We start from the raw sequence: 18,976 nt of genomic DNA, 5'->3' as shown, positions 1-18,976 counted from the left end.
AACAAGAACAGCGAACGATAGGTAACAGAGTACTAACCCATGTAGCTGAGACTCAAAGAATGGCGACCGGCCCCAACGCGTTTCGGCTTCCGCCTTCGTCTGGGGGTGGCACCTACAAGTATATCCTTCCTATTTATCTTACATAGAGACCAATCAGAGGCCGATTGGCCAGGTGAAAGTAATGCACCACATATTTACCTCAATCAACTGTTGGCGTCATGTCCGCGTTTGTCGATAGACAATCATCACATGGTGTGGGCATCATGTGATACGTGATGAGTACGCCGCGTGATGATATCACAGCAGCGTCTTTTATCACGTGCACATCAAATGCCGACTCGTAGTGAGTTGCTAGGGACGCCAGCGCATGTGTACTTGATTGAGGTATGTTAACGATGAATCCACCAAATACGATATATATATATATATAGAGAAGAATTCCACAACATTTAATGAAAATTACATATTCAATATTTGTAAGTATATCCCTTATCATAACGATCTATAAATAAAAACTTTATGTTTGACACAAGGAAAATTCTATGGATATTCAGCACAGAACATTAAAAGAAATATATAATAGATTATATTAGACACATTACTTTATATTGAACAAAGGTTTTTATATATGGTACACAAAAATATAATAATAAATAAATATGGAATAGTCCATATTCACATAAAGAATAATGTGCATAATATATATATATATATATATATATATATATATATATATATTTTGTATATATGTGTGACGTTGTGAATAAGTAAATAAATAAATAGATAAGTATTGTATATTATAAGAAAATATATACATACATATACACGTGCTATTCATACACATATGAGAAACACATGTGTTAATCTACATCACCATGATAATATATTATGTGCAAAGTGATTATAGGAATAAATAAATACTATATGGTGATAAAAAAAATATTATACGAGTATATATGTACACAGATCATATGCACATATAGTCATGTGAAAGAATATTAAAAAAATATATATAACAAATTAGTGGCAACATTAAGAATACATAAAAGTACATTTTAGTGACTAAAGTGCAATAGTGCAAAAAATTTAATTAATTTAAAAATTATTCATTAAAAATCTGTGCATTTCATTATTTTCCGCTGCCATATATAAACTACTATAGGGATTAGCAAACACGTAATTGAAAAAACTTTCTTTATATATACAAATCAATATAACACATCGTTTTAATATAATTTAATTTCTTTCATTGCAAAATTGATGCATCTCTGAATATCGATGGTATTTCATACACGTCTATGTCTGATGAACTAGGAAGAAGGAAGAACGTATGTTAAAATCACAAAAACATTACTACATTACAAGATTAAAAAATGATGCCACACAAACACATACACAGTGATCAGAGAAACGAAGCGTACCCATGCGATTCGTTTAAGCCTCTCGGCTGCATGGTCTTCAAAGTCCAGATCCATTTACTTTCCAATCTTAGTAACTTCTTCATCAGGTCCCCACCTCTTATATTCAGTTCCACATGATCTATTCCTCGCACCTTCAGTAGCCTGGAATTACAGTTATGATGCTGTTTAAAATGGCGTGGAATCGTTTTTAATTTTTCTATTTTGTCAGCATCATAAACCTCCTTTGCGGATTCAATGTCCCGTACATGTTCACGGACTCTTATTCGAAATTCCCGTGTGGTCAGTCCTATATAAATTTTATTACAAGGACACATTGCATAGTATATCACCCCTCGTGTTGCACATGTAATGTGCCACACGATTTTGAACGTTTTATTTCTTTCAGAGTCCGTGAACTCTACTGCACGTTCAACATTGGGACATGAAATACAGCCTCCGCAAGGGGAACAACCCCATTTAGGGCCTTTAGTTCCAAAGAATTTTCTTCCCTGTGGAACTGGGGTATAGAAACTTCGGACCAAATGATCTTTCAAATTTTTAGCGAGACGGTAGGTTACAGAAGGAAATGTAGGCAATATTTTGTTGAGTATCGGATCAGCTTTCAAAATCGGCCAGTATCTATTTAAATGGCCCTTCATCTCTTCCCAACGGGAATGATATGGCGTGATGAATCTCACCTCATTCATTTTATTTGCTCGAACCGCTGGTTGTAGGAGTTTATTTCTCTCCGTTTCTTGAGCTCCTTTTTCTCGCTTTCCTGATACATCGGTTGCTGTAGCCCCGATCCATAAATCTATGTTCTAGATCCTTAGCTTGTTTTATAAAATCTTCTTTCCTTGAACAAGTACGTTTTAATCTAAGAAATTGGCCTGTGGGAATAGCAGCAATAGTTTGTTTCGGATGTGCAGAGGTAGCGTGTAAAAGAGAGTTCACAGATGTCTCTTTCCTGAATAGATCAGTTTGGACATCACCATTCTCATTACATTGGATTTTGATGTCCAAAAAGTCTACTTGTTTTTTGTCACATTTGTATGTAAGCTTAATATTCTGATCATTCAGATTCAATTCTGCCATAAATTGTTGCAATTGCTCAGAAGTACCCTGCCAGATCAAGAAGATATCGTCAATGAAGCGGGCCCAAAAAATGACCCGGTTCATTGACGTACCATGATCTGACAGGAATAGGTTTCTCTCCCACAGCCCCAGGAACAAATTGGCATACGAGGGCGCACAGGCTGCCCCCATTGCCGTTCCCTGGAGCTGTAGGTAGAATGACCCATTAAACGTGAACACATTATGTGTCAAGGCAAAGTCCAGTAGTGTACTAAGCAATTTAATAAACCCTTCCTCCAAATTACTCATACTCAAGAAAAAATTGGTAGCTTTGACCCCATCACTGTGTCTGATACTGGTATAAAGCGATTCAACGTCGCAGGTGACTAACCACATATCGGCATCTAGATGGGTGCATTCCAATTTTTGTAAGAGGTCTGATGAGTCCCTAATGTAGGAGGGTAAACATTCCACTAAAGGCTTAAGATGGTGATCTATAAATTTACAGATATTCTCTGTAAAATTACCTTGGCCAGAGATGATCGGTCTTCCTGGTGGGGTCTTTATATTTTTGTAGACTTTTGGCAAAAGGTAAAGTGTCGCTACTACAGGTATTGGAACAAGAAGTGCATCATATAAATTTTTGGTCACAACTCCGTCATCCATCGCTTGTTTTAGAATTTTAACCAGTTGTTCACTATAAGAGAAAATGGGATTAAATGTTAGTTTTTTATAACATTTTTTGTCCCTTAGCTGACGATTCGCTTCATTTTTGTACATTGTCCTCGGCCACACAACAATGTTTCCCCCCTTATCGGCGGGCTTTGTTGTGTATCGGGTGTGATTTACCCTGGTGTCGACACACTGAACAAGCCTCCAGAGCAGACCCTCAATGTATAGCTCCAAGATTGGAGATTCCACCGTGGTGGGATAATTCTCAAAATTAAAGACGTGGAAAAAAAAATACTCCTTGTATCAGGCGCTCTTGGGCAGATGGTTCAGTGAGTCCAGAATCGGATTTTTGAAATAAAACAATTTATTCAGTGAACATACTTAAAATACAAGTGCTGCAACGCGTTTCAACCTCATACCGAGGTCTTCGTCAGGCATAAAAAATTCAGACACAAGGATCTCACTAAATATCCTTGCTTTGTTGTTGATGCCCAGGTCACTCACTTGTTGAGAAGGATCTGGGTGTACTTGTAAATCATAAACTAAATAACAGCATTCAGTGTCAATCAGCTGCTTCAAAGGCCAGCAGGATATTGTAGTGTATTAAAAGAGGCATGGACTCGCGGGACAGGGATATAATATTACCACTTTACAAAGCATTAGTGAGGCCTCATCTAGAATATGCAGTTCAGTTCTGGGCACTAGTTCATAGAAAGGATGCCCGGGAGTTGGAAAAAATACAAAGAAGAGCAACGAAGCTAATAAGGGGCATGGAGAATCTAAGTTATGAGGAAAGATGAAAATAATTAAACCTATTTAGCCTTGAAGAAAGACGACTAAGGGGGACATGATTAATTTATATAAATATATTAATGGTACATGCAAAAAATATGGTGAAATCCTGTTCCATGTAAAACCCCCTAAAAAAACAAGGGGGCACTCCCTCCATCTGGTAAAAGAAAGGTTCAACCTGCAGAGGCGACAAGCCTTCTTTACTGTGAGAACTGTCAATCTATGAAATAGTCACCGCAGGAGCCGTCACAGCAGGAACAGTAGATGGCTTTAAAAAAGGGTTAGATAATTTCCTAGAACAAAAAAATATTATCTCCTATGTGTAGAAATTTTTCCCTTTCCTTTTTCCCATCCCTTGGTTGAACTTGATGGACATGTGTCTTTTTTCAGCCGTACTATGTAACTATGTAGGTCCAATTTTAAAGATGAGGGTTCATAGTGGGAGTATACTAAAGATAAATACGTGTTGTGACATTTTGCCTGTATCTTTATTACTGTGCGAAATTGTATCTGTATGTAATTCTCATTTGGGGTTATACCTTTTTTTCCCCTCTTATCTATGTATTTGATTTTAAAAAAGACATAGTGGACATTGTACCCATTTTTTTTGTAACATTTTCACTTTCTTCTGTTTATATTTTCTTTTCCAACGCCTACACTAATCTAGTATAGAGAGCTGATTGGGTGTTAGATTTTCCCATGCCTACGTCAGAATTTTGTTGATCTCTGATTGGCTCTTAGTTTTTCCCACGCCTACGTCACTATAGAGATGGTATCTGATTTGTCGTTCTTTCCTTCACCTTACTGGTTGGCTGCTGTTTGTTATTCCTCCGCTATTGCTTGGATACCAGACACCTAGATGCGCCGGGACTGCCCAAAAAAAAGGGGACCATCGGATCTACTTATAATAATATGTTCTTTTCTTTGGGATTTATTTTTATTCCCTGTGTGTGACATATACTACAAATAACTCTCTATTCGATTCCAAAGGAAGGAATATGATTTTCATTGAGCAAATTCTACTCGTAAGTAGTTTTTTTTGTCTCAGTGTGTTTTCAAGTCTTTTAGTTCATACTAGTGTGCTGTATTTTTTATATTTATTGTTTATTTAGACAGATTCTAAATTCTCATTGAGCCCATTTGGGCTCAGGGTCCCGAATTTGAAAATCCATTAGGATTCACGTTTATTGAATGTGGCCGATCTATTGTATGTCTTAGGATCCATTTGTTCAATAGGGGACATTTTTAAATTTTTGAAATTCGATTGATGATTTTGCAATAGATGTCTCGATAAGCTGTGTTTGAGAAACCCTTTTTTGGCATTGGAATGGTGGCCATTAAGCCTGCTTCATAGTGTTTGTATCTTTCTCTCTATATATTGCAACCCACATTCACATTCAATCATATGCACTACATAGTCTGTACTGCAGTTTATGAATGACTTAATCGTGCAAATCTCCTTAGTTACATTCGAAATAACTTCCTTATTCCCTGCATCGATATTTTGGAAGCAAAGGCTTTTTTTTTTGCCGCATCTGTTGATGCCCACTAGTCCGATTGTGGACTCACTGAACCATCTGCACAAGAGCGCTCGATACAATGAATATTTTTTTCAAAGTCTTTCATTCATATTATCTGAATACTCCTTAAACGGGTTAAGTCATCATAAACATTGGTTGCATATTGCTAATGTAAGTTGCCAATATTCAATTGTTAAGAGTGCTGTGACCCCCCCCCCCCCCCAGTGATCATAAAGCACAAGTGGAGCAAATAGAAGACAAAGTGGTACAGTTAGTTCCTGATATCGCTACCACTTCGCTCTAGTGATCTGCGGGGTTTACAATGGTTGAACATTGGTGGCATATCCTATTGATATGCCACCATGTCTACCTTTTTAGTCAGGTTGGGCAGAGATGTTATTCAAAAAGATCTGGCCTGGTGATCAAATTCATCTCCTGTGTGGTCAAATTCTTATACTTCAAACTTAACTCAAACCATTTTTTATGGACCCTGGCATGGCGTTCGGGAGAATTTTTTTTAAAATTCCATGGTCTTTTTTATATCTACAATCTAGGACATATAAGGACAGTAATTGTAGCATCCTACATTTGTATCTATTTGGTAAAACTAATAATAATCTAAAATTACAAATTAAGAGCTGGAGGAAATTTTTATTTCAGACCCTCATACAATATGTCCTAGTTTGAAAAGTTGTTCTGTGACCTGGAGACAGTGTAAAATAATCACCAGAAATATCCATATTTATTTTACTGTCTGTTTGATAGAAGGACTTGTGTTATCCATCAGTCGAGATCTTTTACATGTGCTCCCTTGGTGAGTCTTTTAATCATCATTTTCTTACAGAACAGCCAGTACACAGGGATTATCATGACCGAGAGCTGTTTTAGTGTGGTTAGAATAACTTAATCAGCCAAATACGCAGCAGGACTCCCACTCCACACTTCCACCTCCGCGTCTATACGATCTAAAGAGCACAAGACATACTTTTTACTCTTTGCTTCATTATTTGTTAGCTTTCGGCTAGATAAAATAATACAGCCTGCCTTAATCCCAGAGACAATACCATGTAAGATGTTAGAGAATGGCATTTATACCATACAGACATTTGTATTATAACAAGGGTCACTTTGAGACCTTGGTTGGACAGAAGAATCTGTATTTGTATCATAAAGTCTGACACATTGGAGAATGATTAAAACCAAATCCTAACCTTTCCCTGTTTATGTCTTGTAATGAGTTCAGTTTCTGGCTAGTAATGCTACTAGCGATGTTGTTTTTATAATATCTGACTCGTTTAGATTCTTTTTTGGGATGAGGAAATACACTACATGAAATGGTTAAAGAGAAACTCCAGAAGACACAAGAAATTATGCCAACCACTCCCTAATCTAGCTCGCATTATAACAGTGTCCTTCTCTTATCCCAACATACAAACTCTAATTTCCTTTTTAGAGGAAAATAATCCAGCTTCTGTCTGCCATCTTGATTCTAGAAATTGCTGTCTTAAGGCAGTATCTACATGTCTCATGATATTTTGCTTTACATAGGAAAAAGTAGTCAGATCACATCTATCAGAAGCTATAGATACTGTATATAGATCATTCCCAATAGTAAGCCACAGGTGCAGGTCTAAGTCACAGGAGAGGCTCGAGTCTGTGCCTATGCAGCAGCATGCATGTCACAGGCAGTGTGTAAACTCTAGCACACTGTAAGATGGGACATAGATGATTGGTTGGTAATAGCTTTACATCATCAACAGAAAACTGGAAGCAACCTAGAAGAGATTCAGTGACAACAACAGGGTACACCAAGGAGATTTGTATTGTCACCTAGTGCATTCATGAATTGTTCCTATGCAATTACCCAGACACATTCTGCATGATAATTTTTAAAATTCAAAAGCTATGAGACCGCAATGACATCAGACAGCATGATGACAGGTTATCATGACTGTCATGTCCGTGGCTGCGGGCTTTAATGTGAAATCAGCCCATTAGTGCCCTGGACTATAAGAGGGGCCCAGCCCCTTGCTTTGATGCCTGAGCGTTGTTTGTCGTATCCTAGTTTGTCTAAGCAAAATGTCTCCCAGTGTTTTCCAGTTCCCAGTGTTTCCTGTATCCTATATCCTGTATCCCGTGCTATCCTGGTCAAGTGCCGTGATATGCTGTAGTCGTGCTGTGCTGTATTCCACGGCTGTTATTCGGCGATATATGCTTTGCCTCAATATCCAGACACTATGCCTCCATGTTTTACACACTGCACTCACGTCTTTACATCACTCACAGCCCTGATCCCTATACACTACACTTAGTAATTGTCCCTTATATTTCACATGTATACCATACACAGTACTTTATTTTTCCATTACACATTTACTTTCATGCCCCACACACCACTCCCCTCAAGTTTAGTGGGAGTGGTTATCATTATTTAACACACCTGGGCACTTCCCTTCAGTAGTATTCTCTGACCTGGTCGTGTTGGAACGGGTTTTTACCCTCCTAATCTGTGAGTATGGCCTTTTCTGTGTTTTTAATTATATTCTATGTCCCTTTTTTTTGCGTATTCCACGCCTGTCTTGCTACTCCACGCCTGACGTCTGCCCACTGCCTAGTCCCAGCCAAGCCTGCCTTGCTACTGTCCCAGCTGCCACAGGTATCCTATACGAACTATAGACTGTGACCTGCGCCCTGTTGGCCAGCTACCATACCGCCAAGGCGGTACGGCCCAGTGGGTCCACGAACCCAAAGTGACAGTACGCTCCAGACTTGGACCCCGCTGGTCCATCCAAGACCAAGATGACATCACAAGAGATGCGGACGGATATGCTGGACCTCATCAGGACCAACTCCTCCAGGCCTTGAATATTCTCGCACGTCGGCAGGAAGCACGAGCTGCCGTTCCTCCTACTACACCTCCTGGCAGTGTTGATCCTCGTTTTTCTTTGCCACTTCCTGACCGCTATGATAGAGATGCAGGTACCTGTTGTGGATTTTTGAACCAGTGCCAGATCCACTTCAGCCTGTATTCAAGGGCATTTTCATCTGATGGTGCAAGGGTCGCTTTCATCATCTCTCTTCTCACTGGCAAGGCCCTTGCATGGGCGAATCCTATCTGGGAGAGACAAGGACCAGAGACCCGTGACTTCCAGGGTTTCCTCCGGACGTTTCGCACGGTGTTTGAGGAGCCTGGACGAGTCTCCTCTGCAGTGGCTTCCTTGCTGAACCTACGCCAAGGAGACATCTCTGTGGGTGAGTACGCCATCCACTTCCGCACCCTGGCGGGAGAACTGTTGTGGAACAATGAGGCCCTGGTGCCTACATTCTGGCATGAACTGTCTCTTAAAATCAAGGACGAACTTGCCGCTCGAGACCTGCCGTCTACCCTGGATGACCTCATCCTTCTGGCTGCCCGGATTGATAGAAGGCTCCGAGAACGGCTCCAAGAGGTTCGTCGGGAGGGAGGTCTTCCTAGTCTCGTCCCTACCTTGCAGCAACCCCTGCCGTCCTTAGATGCCGATCCTCCTAAGGAGTCTGTAAGGATGGACCAATGTAAGCTATCTACCCAGGAGAGACAACGCAGACGCACTTTGGGACTCTGTCTTTATTGCGGCCTCGGAGGCTATCTTGTGCGTCTGTGTCCCCAAAATCCCCAAAGCCTAGGGTTGATAGGAAAGACAACCTTGAGCAAAGGACGACTCCCGTCTAAGTTGTCCATTAGTGACCATTGTGTCCGGTGAGAAAACGCATCAAGTCTCTGCGTATCTGGACTCTGGATCCGCTGCTAATTTCATTTGTAGAGACCTGGTGGACCTTCTTGAATTACCTACTACCCCTCTGGAGAGACCGTTGATGATTGCATCAGTAAATGGACTACCTCTGCCAGACCCAGTTTTAAGTGTGACCAAGCCGCTGAGGCTCCAATTAGGAGCTCTCCACTCCAAACTTCTATCGTTCTATGTCCTATCCAAGGGCGTTAACCCTGTGCTGCTGGGCCTGCCTTGGCTCCGACTACATGCCCCAGTCCTGGACTGGAACTCTGGAGAGGTTATCCAGTGGGGCCCCGAGTGTCACAGCCGATGCCTGGTGCAGATTAGTTCGGCTCAGCCTCCTCTGCCACGGTCATTGGCAGGATTGCCTGGTCATTATGCTGCATTTTCGGACATCTTCAGCAAAAGGGAGAGGGAGACACTGCCCCCACACCGGGCGTATGACTGTCCTATCGAGCTGATCCCTGGTGCATTCATTCCCCATGGTAGGATATATCCTCTCTCCTTGCCAGAGACTCTGTCCATGTCCATCTATGTTAAAGAGAACTTGGAGGGGGACTTCATACGGAAGTCTTCCTCCCCGGCAGGAGCCGGGTTCTTCTTCTTTTAAAAAGAAGGATGGCTCCCTGCGTCCTTGTATCGACTACCGGGTCTCAACCAAATCATGGTGAAAAAGAAGTATCCATTGCCACTGATCTCTGAATTGTTCGATCGTATACATGGCGCCAAGATTTGTTACAAACTAGACCTGCGTGGGGCTTACAACCTAATCCGGATTCGCCGGGGTGACGAATGGAAGACTGTATTTAACAGCCGTGATGGACACTATGAGTACCTAGTAATTCCCTTCAGCCTGTGTAATGCTCCCGCAGTCTTTCAGGAGTTTGTTAATGACATTTTCTGTGACCTCCTCTATGTTCGTTTTGTGGTCTATCTTGATGACATCTTGATTTTTTCTCCGGATTCTATGACTCATTAGAGACATGTCCGTCAAGTTTTGCTACGGTTAAGGGAGAATCGTCTGTACGCCAAGTTGGAGAAGTACGTGTTTGAAAAGGATGCTCTAACCTTCCTGGGCTACATTGTCTCAAATAGAGGTCTCAAGATGGTTCCTGAAAAGGTAAAGTCCGTCCTGGAATGGCCACGCCCTCAAGGCTTGAGGGCCATTAAGCGCTTTCTGGGATTCGCCAATTTTTACAGACAGTTTATTCCAAACTTCTCCTCACTGATATCTCCTATCTCTGATCTCACTAAGAAGGGCATGAACACCAAGGTGAGGACTCCTGAGGCAGAGTCTGCATTCAACAGCCTGAAGAGTGCCTTCACGTCAGCCTCTATCCTCCGTCATCCAGACGTTTCTCTACAGTTCTCGTTAGAGGTGGACGCATCCTCTGTTGGTGCTGGTGCACTCCTGTTACAGAGAGGTTCCAAGGGCAAGTCAAGGGTATGTGGATATTTCCCTAAGCTCTTCTCTTCCGCAGATCGCAACTACTCGATTGGGGATCGGGAGTTACTGGCTATCAAATTGGCCCTGGAGTGGAGACTTCTACTAGAGGGCGCAGCTCATCCCATCCTGATTTTTACGGACCACAAGAACCTCACCTATCTTCAGACGGCCCAATGGCTGAACCCTCGTCAGGCCAGGTGGTCACTTTTCTTTACCAGGTTCCAGTTTGAGCTCCATTATCGCCCGACCGACAAGAATGTGAGGGCCGATGCCTTGTCCAGGTCTTTCAAGACAGAAGACACCATGGAAATTCAACAGAACATTATTGATCCGTCTTGCATTGTCTGTGTCAATCCCCTGCAAGTTGGGGGACATTCCTCCAAGGAGGACTTTTGTGCGCCTGGCTGACCGTGGGAGAATCCTCCGCTGGGGACACTCCTCTAGACTGGCAGGTCATGCGGGTACCCGTAAGACCATGGATCTGATTGCCCGTCATTTCTGGTGGCCCACGCTGCCCAAGGACATTATGGACTTTGTTTCTTCCTGCTCAGTCAGTGTGCAGCTAACAAGGTCGCTCACTCCAGACCTGCTGGCCTGCTCCAGCCATTGCCTGTGCCTGATGCTCCCTGCAAGCATATAGCTATGGAATTTATCACTGACCTGCCTCTCTCTGCTGGATGCAGTACTGTCTGGGTGGTGGTGGATCGATTTTTGAAGATGGCCCACTTCGTTCCTCTGACCGGTCTACCTTCTGCTCCTCAACTGGCCAAGCTATTCATCCAACACATCTTCCGCCTGCATGGCTTTCCGCAGCATATTATGTCTGATCGGGGGGTTAAGCTCACCTTGAAGTTCTGGAGACCTCTCTGCGGACTCCTAGGTGTAAAGTTGGATTTTTCCTCGGCCTACCATCCTCAGTCCAATGGTCAGGTCGAAAGGATCATCAGATCTTGGAAAACTACTTACGCCACTTAATCTCCAAGCAGTATGATGACTGGGTGCAGTTGCTTCCGTGGGCTGAATTCTTTTACAATAATCACACTAGCGAGTCCACACAGAAGACACCGTTCTTCATTGTCTACGGCCAACACCCACGAATTCCTCTGCCGTTGCATGATACGTCCGAGGTACCAGCTGCTGACACGGCTTTTAGGGACTTTCTGCAGATCTGGCAGCAGACTCGATCCTCCATCCTGCTGGCGGTCGACCGCATAAAACGGAAGGCGGACACAAGGAGAAGAGAACCTCCTCAGTTTCCTTCTGGTACGAAGGTCTGGCAGTCCTCCAGGAATATTCGACTGAGGGCGCCATCGTACAAATTTTCTCCCAGGTTCCTCAGACCCTTCGAGATCCTGCAGTAGATCAACCCTGTCGTCTAAAAGCTTCGGCTGCCTCCTACCCTCAGGATCCCCAAAACCTTCCATGTCTCTCTTCTGAAACCAGTAGTTCTAACCCGCTTTACGAAGACTCCTAGCCCTGTGGTTGCCTCCAGCGGCCCTTCGGACACCTTCGAGGTTAAGGAGATCTTGGACACCAAGAGAGTGAGAGGAAAGACTTTTTATTTGGTGGATTGGAGTGGGTTAGGTTCTGAAGAGAGGTCCTGGGAGTGAAGGAGAACCGCAATGCTCCTACCCTTCTGAAGAAGTTTCTCTCTCGCTCTGGCCCCAAGAAGAGGGGGTGTAAGAGGGGGGATACTGTCATGTCCGTGGCTACGGGCCATCAAGTTCACTCTCCTCCTGACGGCCACAGCCATGGGTCTGCGAGCGCTGGCCCCAGTCTCCTCAGGAGATGCCAGCGCTCACTTCCACTCACCTCAACCGTGTCCGTAGGGTGCACGCGCACGCTCGTGCCCGCTCTTAAATGGGCAGCGCGCGCACCGGACTTTAATGTGTAATCAGCCTATGAGTTCCCTGGACTATAAGAGGGGCCCAGCGCCTTTCTTCGATGCTTGAGCATTTTTTGTCGTATCCTAGTCTGTCTGAGCAAATAGTCTCCCAGTGTTTTCCAGTTCCCAGTGTTTCCTGTATCTTGTATCCCGTGCTATCTTGGTCAAGTGCCGTGATATGCTGTAGTCGTGCTGTGCTGTATTCCACGGCTGTTATTCGGCGATATATGCTTTGCCTCACTATCCAGACACTATGCCTCCATGTTTTACACACTGCACTCACGTCGTTACATCACTCACAGCCCTGATCCCTACACATTACACTTAGTAATTGTCCCTTATATTTCACATGTATACCATACACAGTACTTTATTTTTCCATTACACATTTACTTCCATGCCCCACACACCACTCCCCTCAAGGTTAGTGGGAGTGGTTATCATTATTTAACACACCTGGGCACTCCCCTTCAGAAGCATTTTCTGACCTGGTCGTGTTGGAATGGGTTTTTACCCTCCTAATCTGTGAGTATGGCCTTTTCTGTGTTTTTAATTATATTCTATGTCCCAATTATTTTGCGTATTCCACGCTTGTCCTGCTACTCCACGCCTGACGTCTACCCGCTGCCTAGTCCCAGCCAAGCCTGCCTTGCTACTGTCCGAGCTGCCACAGGTACCCTATACGAACTATAAACTGTGACCTGCGCCCTGTTGGCCAGCTGCCATACCGCCAAGGCGGTATGGGCCCAGTGGGTCCACGAACCCTACGTGACAATGACTATGGGATATGTGGACCCACTAGCGGAGTAGCAGCTGGCCAAACAAGAGTGAATGAAAGACTTTAGGACAACAGTACCTGGGTAGAAGATAGGCAGACACTTGTCGTGGCAGACACTTGGCATCATGACACTTGGCGTGATGACACTTGGCGTGAAGACACTTGGCATGATGATACTTGGCACAGTTGACACTTGGCGTGATGACACCTGGCACAGATGACACTTGGCACAGATGACAAACTCAACTCTGACACTATACTACGTACTGGAACAAACACAATTACTGGATACAGGATACAGGAAACAGGATACGGGAACACTGGGTACAGGATACAACTAAGGAACCATTTTCTAAACGACGAAAATGGGTAGACACAACAATGCTCAGGAACAGGAAGGAGGGCAGAACAGATTTAAGTAGGGCAGGGTGCACAGGGATAGGCTAGGGAAGATTAGAGTGGTGAGCGTGCTGGCCCTTTAAGAGGTCACCAGCACCCTATGGGAGCGAGCAGCGGGCGGGATCAATACATGCCGGGGTACCCGGCCCCCGGGGAAGAGTAGGGGAATGCCGGCACAGAGGTAAGTGATGCTGGCGGCCGCCAAGGGAAGCCAAATAGCGGCGATCGGTGGCCGCCAGCATTGCACAGGTGAGAATTCACATGGAGAACTATAGTGTTCCCTGAAATTTTCCTATAATGGCAATATGCTACCAACAGGAAAACGAATAGATGTTAGATGGGTCTCCATTGAAATAATAGTTTATGTGCCACAAAAGAATTCATAGAGAAATATACTTGATACCAAAGCATAGACTTTATACAAAACATTTTTCAAACTATATAGAATACTATATATTTATATTATATTGTCTTAGTTAATAATAATATATAATTTTTCCAGGAAATTTACCATTGTCTACAATGGAAGCTGGGTGTCAAAACTTTGGGTGATATACACTACCGTTCAAAAGTTTAGGGTCACTAAGAAATTTCCTTATTTTTGCAAGAAAACCACAGTTTTTTTTCAATGAAGATAACATTAAATTAATCAGAAATACATTGTTAATGTGCTAAATGACTATTCTAGCTGCAAACGTCTGGTTTTTAATGCAATATCTACATAGGTGTATAGAGGCCCATTTCCAGCAAACATCACTCCAGAGTTCTAATGGTACATTGTGTTTGCTAACTGTGTTAGAAGGCTAATGGATGATTAGAAAACACTTGAAAACCCTTGTGCAATTATGTTAGCAGCACTGTAAACAGTTTTGCTATTTAGAGGAGCTATAAAACTGACCTTCCTTTGAGCTAGTTGAGAATCTGGAGCATTACATTTGTGGGTTCGATTAAACTCTCAAAATGGCTAGAAAAAGAGAGCTTTCATGTGAAACTCGACAGTCTATTCTTGTTCTTAGGAATGAAGGCTGTTCCATGCGAGAAATTGCCAAGAAACTGAAGATTTCCTACAATGGTGTATGGCTCCAATCAAGCACTGTCCACAGGGTATGGCATGCCGTTGCAAAATGGAGTGATAGCCTTCCTTATTCAAAATCCCTTTTACCTTGTACAAATCTCCAACTTTACCAGCACCAAAGCAACCCCAGACCATCACATTACCTCGACCATGCTTAACAGATGGCGTCAGGCACTCTTCCAGCATCTTTTCAGTTGTTCTGCGTCTCACAAATGTTCTTATGTGTGATCCAAACACCTCAAACTTCGATTCGTCTGTCCATAACACTTTTTTCCAATCTTCCTCTGTCCAATGTCTGTGTGCTTTTGCCCATATTAATATTTTCTTTTATTAGCCAGTCTCAGATATGGCTTTTTCTTTGCCACTCTGCAATGAAGGCCAGCATCCCGGAGTCGCCTTTTCACTGTGGACATTGACACTGGCGTTTTGTGGGTACTATTTAATGAAGCTGCCAGTTGAGGACCTGTGAGGCGTCTATTTCTCAAACTAGAGACTCTAATGTACTTGTCTTGTTGCTCAGTTGTGCAGCGGGGCCTCCCACTTCTTTTTCTACTCTGGTTAGAGTTACTGAAAACATGATTACAGTACGGGACAGTTGTCCCGCAGCGAGGCAGGGACTCCTAGCGTCGTACATAACTATGATGCTAGGAGCCCGGCTCCCTGCAGTGTGTTCGGTCCGGGACTTGCGGCCGAAATAAGTTCTGTCCTTTACGGACCGAACATGATCATGTGAATCCAGCCTTAGAAACATCCTCCAGCAGTTTTTTTTTATAACTGTCTCGCAGTCTATGACATGTACTTGGAGAAATTTTCCCAGAGATTTTTTTTTTACAACTGTGTGATGTTTGAGGGGTTTCTTGCAAGCACAGCCCATTTCAAATCCCCAACGGCATATCATGGGATTATGACTTTGACTTTCAAAAACCCTCAATTTCTTTATTTCTTTATATTTTTCAGACATTTCTTGCTGGATAGGTAGGGTCATTGTCAAATTGCAAGGTCAACAAGTCCAAAAAACATGAACATAATCATGCTTCCACCTCAATGGTCTTTGTAAAGGGAAGATACTTCATGGATAAAATTGAATTGAATTTGCTCATCTCTTGTAAATAACTTGGGTCACCATAGGAGTAGTCAGGGCTAATACAACCGTTTATCTATGTTCCCTATTTATACACGTGTAATGAAATCAGCGGACCATTTTGCTGGATTCGCTTGTAGGATTATACATAAATTCTATTCTGCTGGCTGTGTCTGTATATTGGAATATCCTACCTCCGAGCCTTCACCTCCCAAAAGAAAATGAGAAAAATAAATAATATGACAGTGATTTAGTTTCTGGATAATGAGGTCAAACCCTTGTAGGAGCCAAATGATACCAGTGAATGGAGAACACAGCAGTTCATTGACAATGTCTGATTTAGAATGATAACACTGCAATGTTTGTCTATTCAACTTTATGTCATGATTTCCGAAGGACAACACAAAAATAATTCCAAATATCTTGTCAATATGAATATTTACTAAGCCAATCAGAACCTTTATCTGTACTGACGAGGAGCAGCAACCCAGAAACTGTGCTGTCTAGGGAATGGGATGGGTGCTGATAACCAAACTCATGTTTGCTTACCAAGGCTCTTTAAAGGGTCGGACAATGTCTTAAAGTGTAGCGTATACTTTTTCTTGCAATACCCTGAAGACTCTCTACCAGCTGGATCACTGGAAGAGGACATAGTACATTTTATGAGAAACGAAAAGGGTTTTCCAGTTTAGAAAACTTCTTTTTATAGACCCTATTAGTTAATAGAAGGGTTCACTGTCCAGGATCCTCATCTCATGGCCAGAGTGGAGAGTGGTTACAAAGAGCGTCTCTTATTCTGGAGGACCTGTCCTGTGTTACACAGACAACCTATTAATTCGAATGGCAACTGTGTAACTCTTAATTTCTAAGGAAGGAGAGGGCTCCATCTGTCAGTCCCTTGATATCCCGTGAGTGGGTTACCATGGCAGTCAAGGGCCTAGCAAAGGTCATATCATAGGTATCTGACATTTAGATTGCCTTCAATGATACAATTTTAGGCAGTAATGCTTTGGAATAATTACTCCAACTCATAATATCAGTGATCGATCACAGCTTCAAGTCCCCTAGCTGGGCAAAAAAATAATAATAAAATTTAAGTTTAATAAAATAAACCCTTAAAAACATATTTTAAAAACCCATTAAAGCATATTTAATTGTTAAAAAAAATAAACAATAAAAAAACCACAAACACTTTATATCACTGCAATCATAATAAGAATAAAGCTAACATATTACTTACACCGCACTGTTGTGCTTTGTTTTTTTTTTTAAAAGACCCATTCCCCACCCAATCCCCTCCAAAAAAGTATAAAAGTTGTTCATATTATATAATATCAATTATATTTTCCCCAATAAAGACTACAACTCATCCCACAAAAAAAACAACAAGCCCTTATACGGCTACGCGGATGGAAAAATAAAACAAATATGTCTCTTCAAATGCGATGACACAAAAATTATATTTTTTTTCCATCAAACATGCTTTTATTGTGCAAAAATACTAAAACGTAAAAAACGTTGTAAATATGGCATCACTTAAATTGTACCCATCCAGTAGAATACGGTTATCATTTTATTTATACCACACAAAATTATATGTGTGGTATAAATGGGTTAAATAAACTACACCTTTTTCAGCAAAAAAAACAAGCCATCATATATTTATGTAGACAGGAAACAAAAGTTTCAGCTGCTGAAATGTGGTGAAAGAATAAAAAGTTAATGGATACATTTTTATTTCAGTAACAGAATCCTCATGTCACTACCCTGTAAAGTATTACTGCTGATCCCATTATCTATCTGTTGGTCTGGAATCCTGCTGGCTTAGGTTCCTTTTACGTTGGCCAATATGGGCTGTAAAAATGAACGCAGATCAACGAGACAACTTGTTGATTGGCGCTCGCTTTCTCATTTCACAAGCAACTATGTATGGGGACGAGCTGTCATTACTCTGATCACTCGTCTCCATACATTTCTGTCATGATGGCAGCGCATCTCCCTGTTTACACAGGAAGATATGCTGCCAACAACAATAATATTTATTCCTGCACAAAACTATATGATCAGCCGATGAATGAGCAATTGCTCGTTCATCGGCTGATCGTTGCCCTGTTTACACAGGGCAATGATCAGGAACGAGCAGTCCTATGAATGCTTGTTTGCTCGATCTTTGGCCCATGTAAAAGTGCCTTAACATCACCGTTCCTCGAAGACAACTGGCCTTCATTCATGGTTTTTGTAAAGTAGTGAAGAATTTATGGATGCCAGGATATTTTACTGTTTTTATGCTATGGGGTGATTGGATTTGACTAGAGTCCTAGCTGTATTATCTGTAAAACTCTCATGATAATGACATCCTCTTTGTAGTTTTAGAGCCATGAAGCTACAAAGTAATATGGTACCATCAAGCCAAGACAATTGATAGTTGTAGGGGATTCTATAATCAGGAAGACGGATAGAATAATTTGTCGCCAAGACCGCCTCAACCGAATGGTTTGCTGTCTCCCTGGTGCCAGGGTTCGGCATGTGGTGGAACGGGTGGACAAATTGCTGGGAGGGGCTGGTGATGATCCAGCTGTCGTGGTCCATGTCGGTACCAACGACAGAATAAATGGTAGGTGGAGGAGCCTTAAGAATAATTTTAAAGAACTAGGCTACAAGCTGAAGGGAAGGACCTCCAAGGTTGTAGTCTCAGGAATACTGCCTGTGCCATGCGCATCACAGGAAAGACAGCGGGAGCTTAGGGAGTTAAATGCATGGCTGAAGTCTTGGTGTAGAGGAGAAGGATTTGGGTTCCTAGAGCACTGGGCTGACTTTTCATTGGGGTACAAACTGTATTCTGCAGATGATTTGCACCTAAATGGAAGGGGGTCCGCTGTGCTGGGGGAGAGAATTCTAGCTGGGGTGGCGGAGTATTTAAACTAGGGCTGAGGAGGGAGGTCAATGTAGAAAAAAAAGGGGTAGCCAGGTTAGAGAGGGGTCAGACTATATTGGTGGGGGGAGAAACAGAATGTGGGGAGAGGACTAGACAACAAGATAAGGAGATCCTTTCGTTACAAAACATCAGTGTAAATAAAAAGGAC

General features: G+C 42.4%; 1 long non-coding RNA gene across 1 annotated transcript in view; it reads right to left on the bottom strand.

Annotated features, from left to right (window-relative positions):
- Positions 1 to 1,262: 1,262 nt before the first annotated feature.
- The window catches only part of LOC142748348 (uncharacterized), a 112,230-nt gene continuing 94,516 nt past the window's right edge, over positions 1,263 to 18,976 (bottom strand). Inside the window, exons 2-5 of the long non-coding RNA XR_012882239.1 lie at positions 3,002 to 3,171; positions 2,099 to 2,290; positions 1,422 to 1,562; positions 1,263 to 1,310 (exon numbers count right to left, since the gene is read on the bottom strand). This is a non-coding gene — a long non-coding RNA (uncharacterized LOC142748348). The remainder of the gene's footprint in view (positions 1,311 to 1,421; positions 1,563 to 2,098; positions 2,291 to 3,001; positions 3,172 to 18,976) is intronic.

Source organism: Rhinoderma darwinii, chromosome 3, assembly GCF_050947455.1.
Source record: "Rhinoderma darwinii isolate aRhiDar2 chromosome 3, aRhiDar2.hap1, whole genome shotgun sequence".
Taxonomy (NCBI): domain Eukaryota; kingdom Metazoa; phylum Chordata; class Amphibia; order Anura; family Rhinodermatidae; genus Rhinoderma; species Rhinoderma darwinii.
The sequence above is the reverse complement of the archived record's forward strand: the minus strand, read 5'-3'. Positions and strand labels throughout refer to the sequence as shown.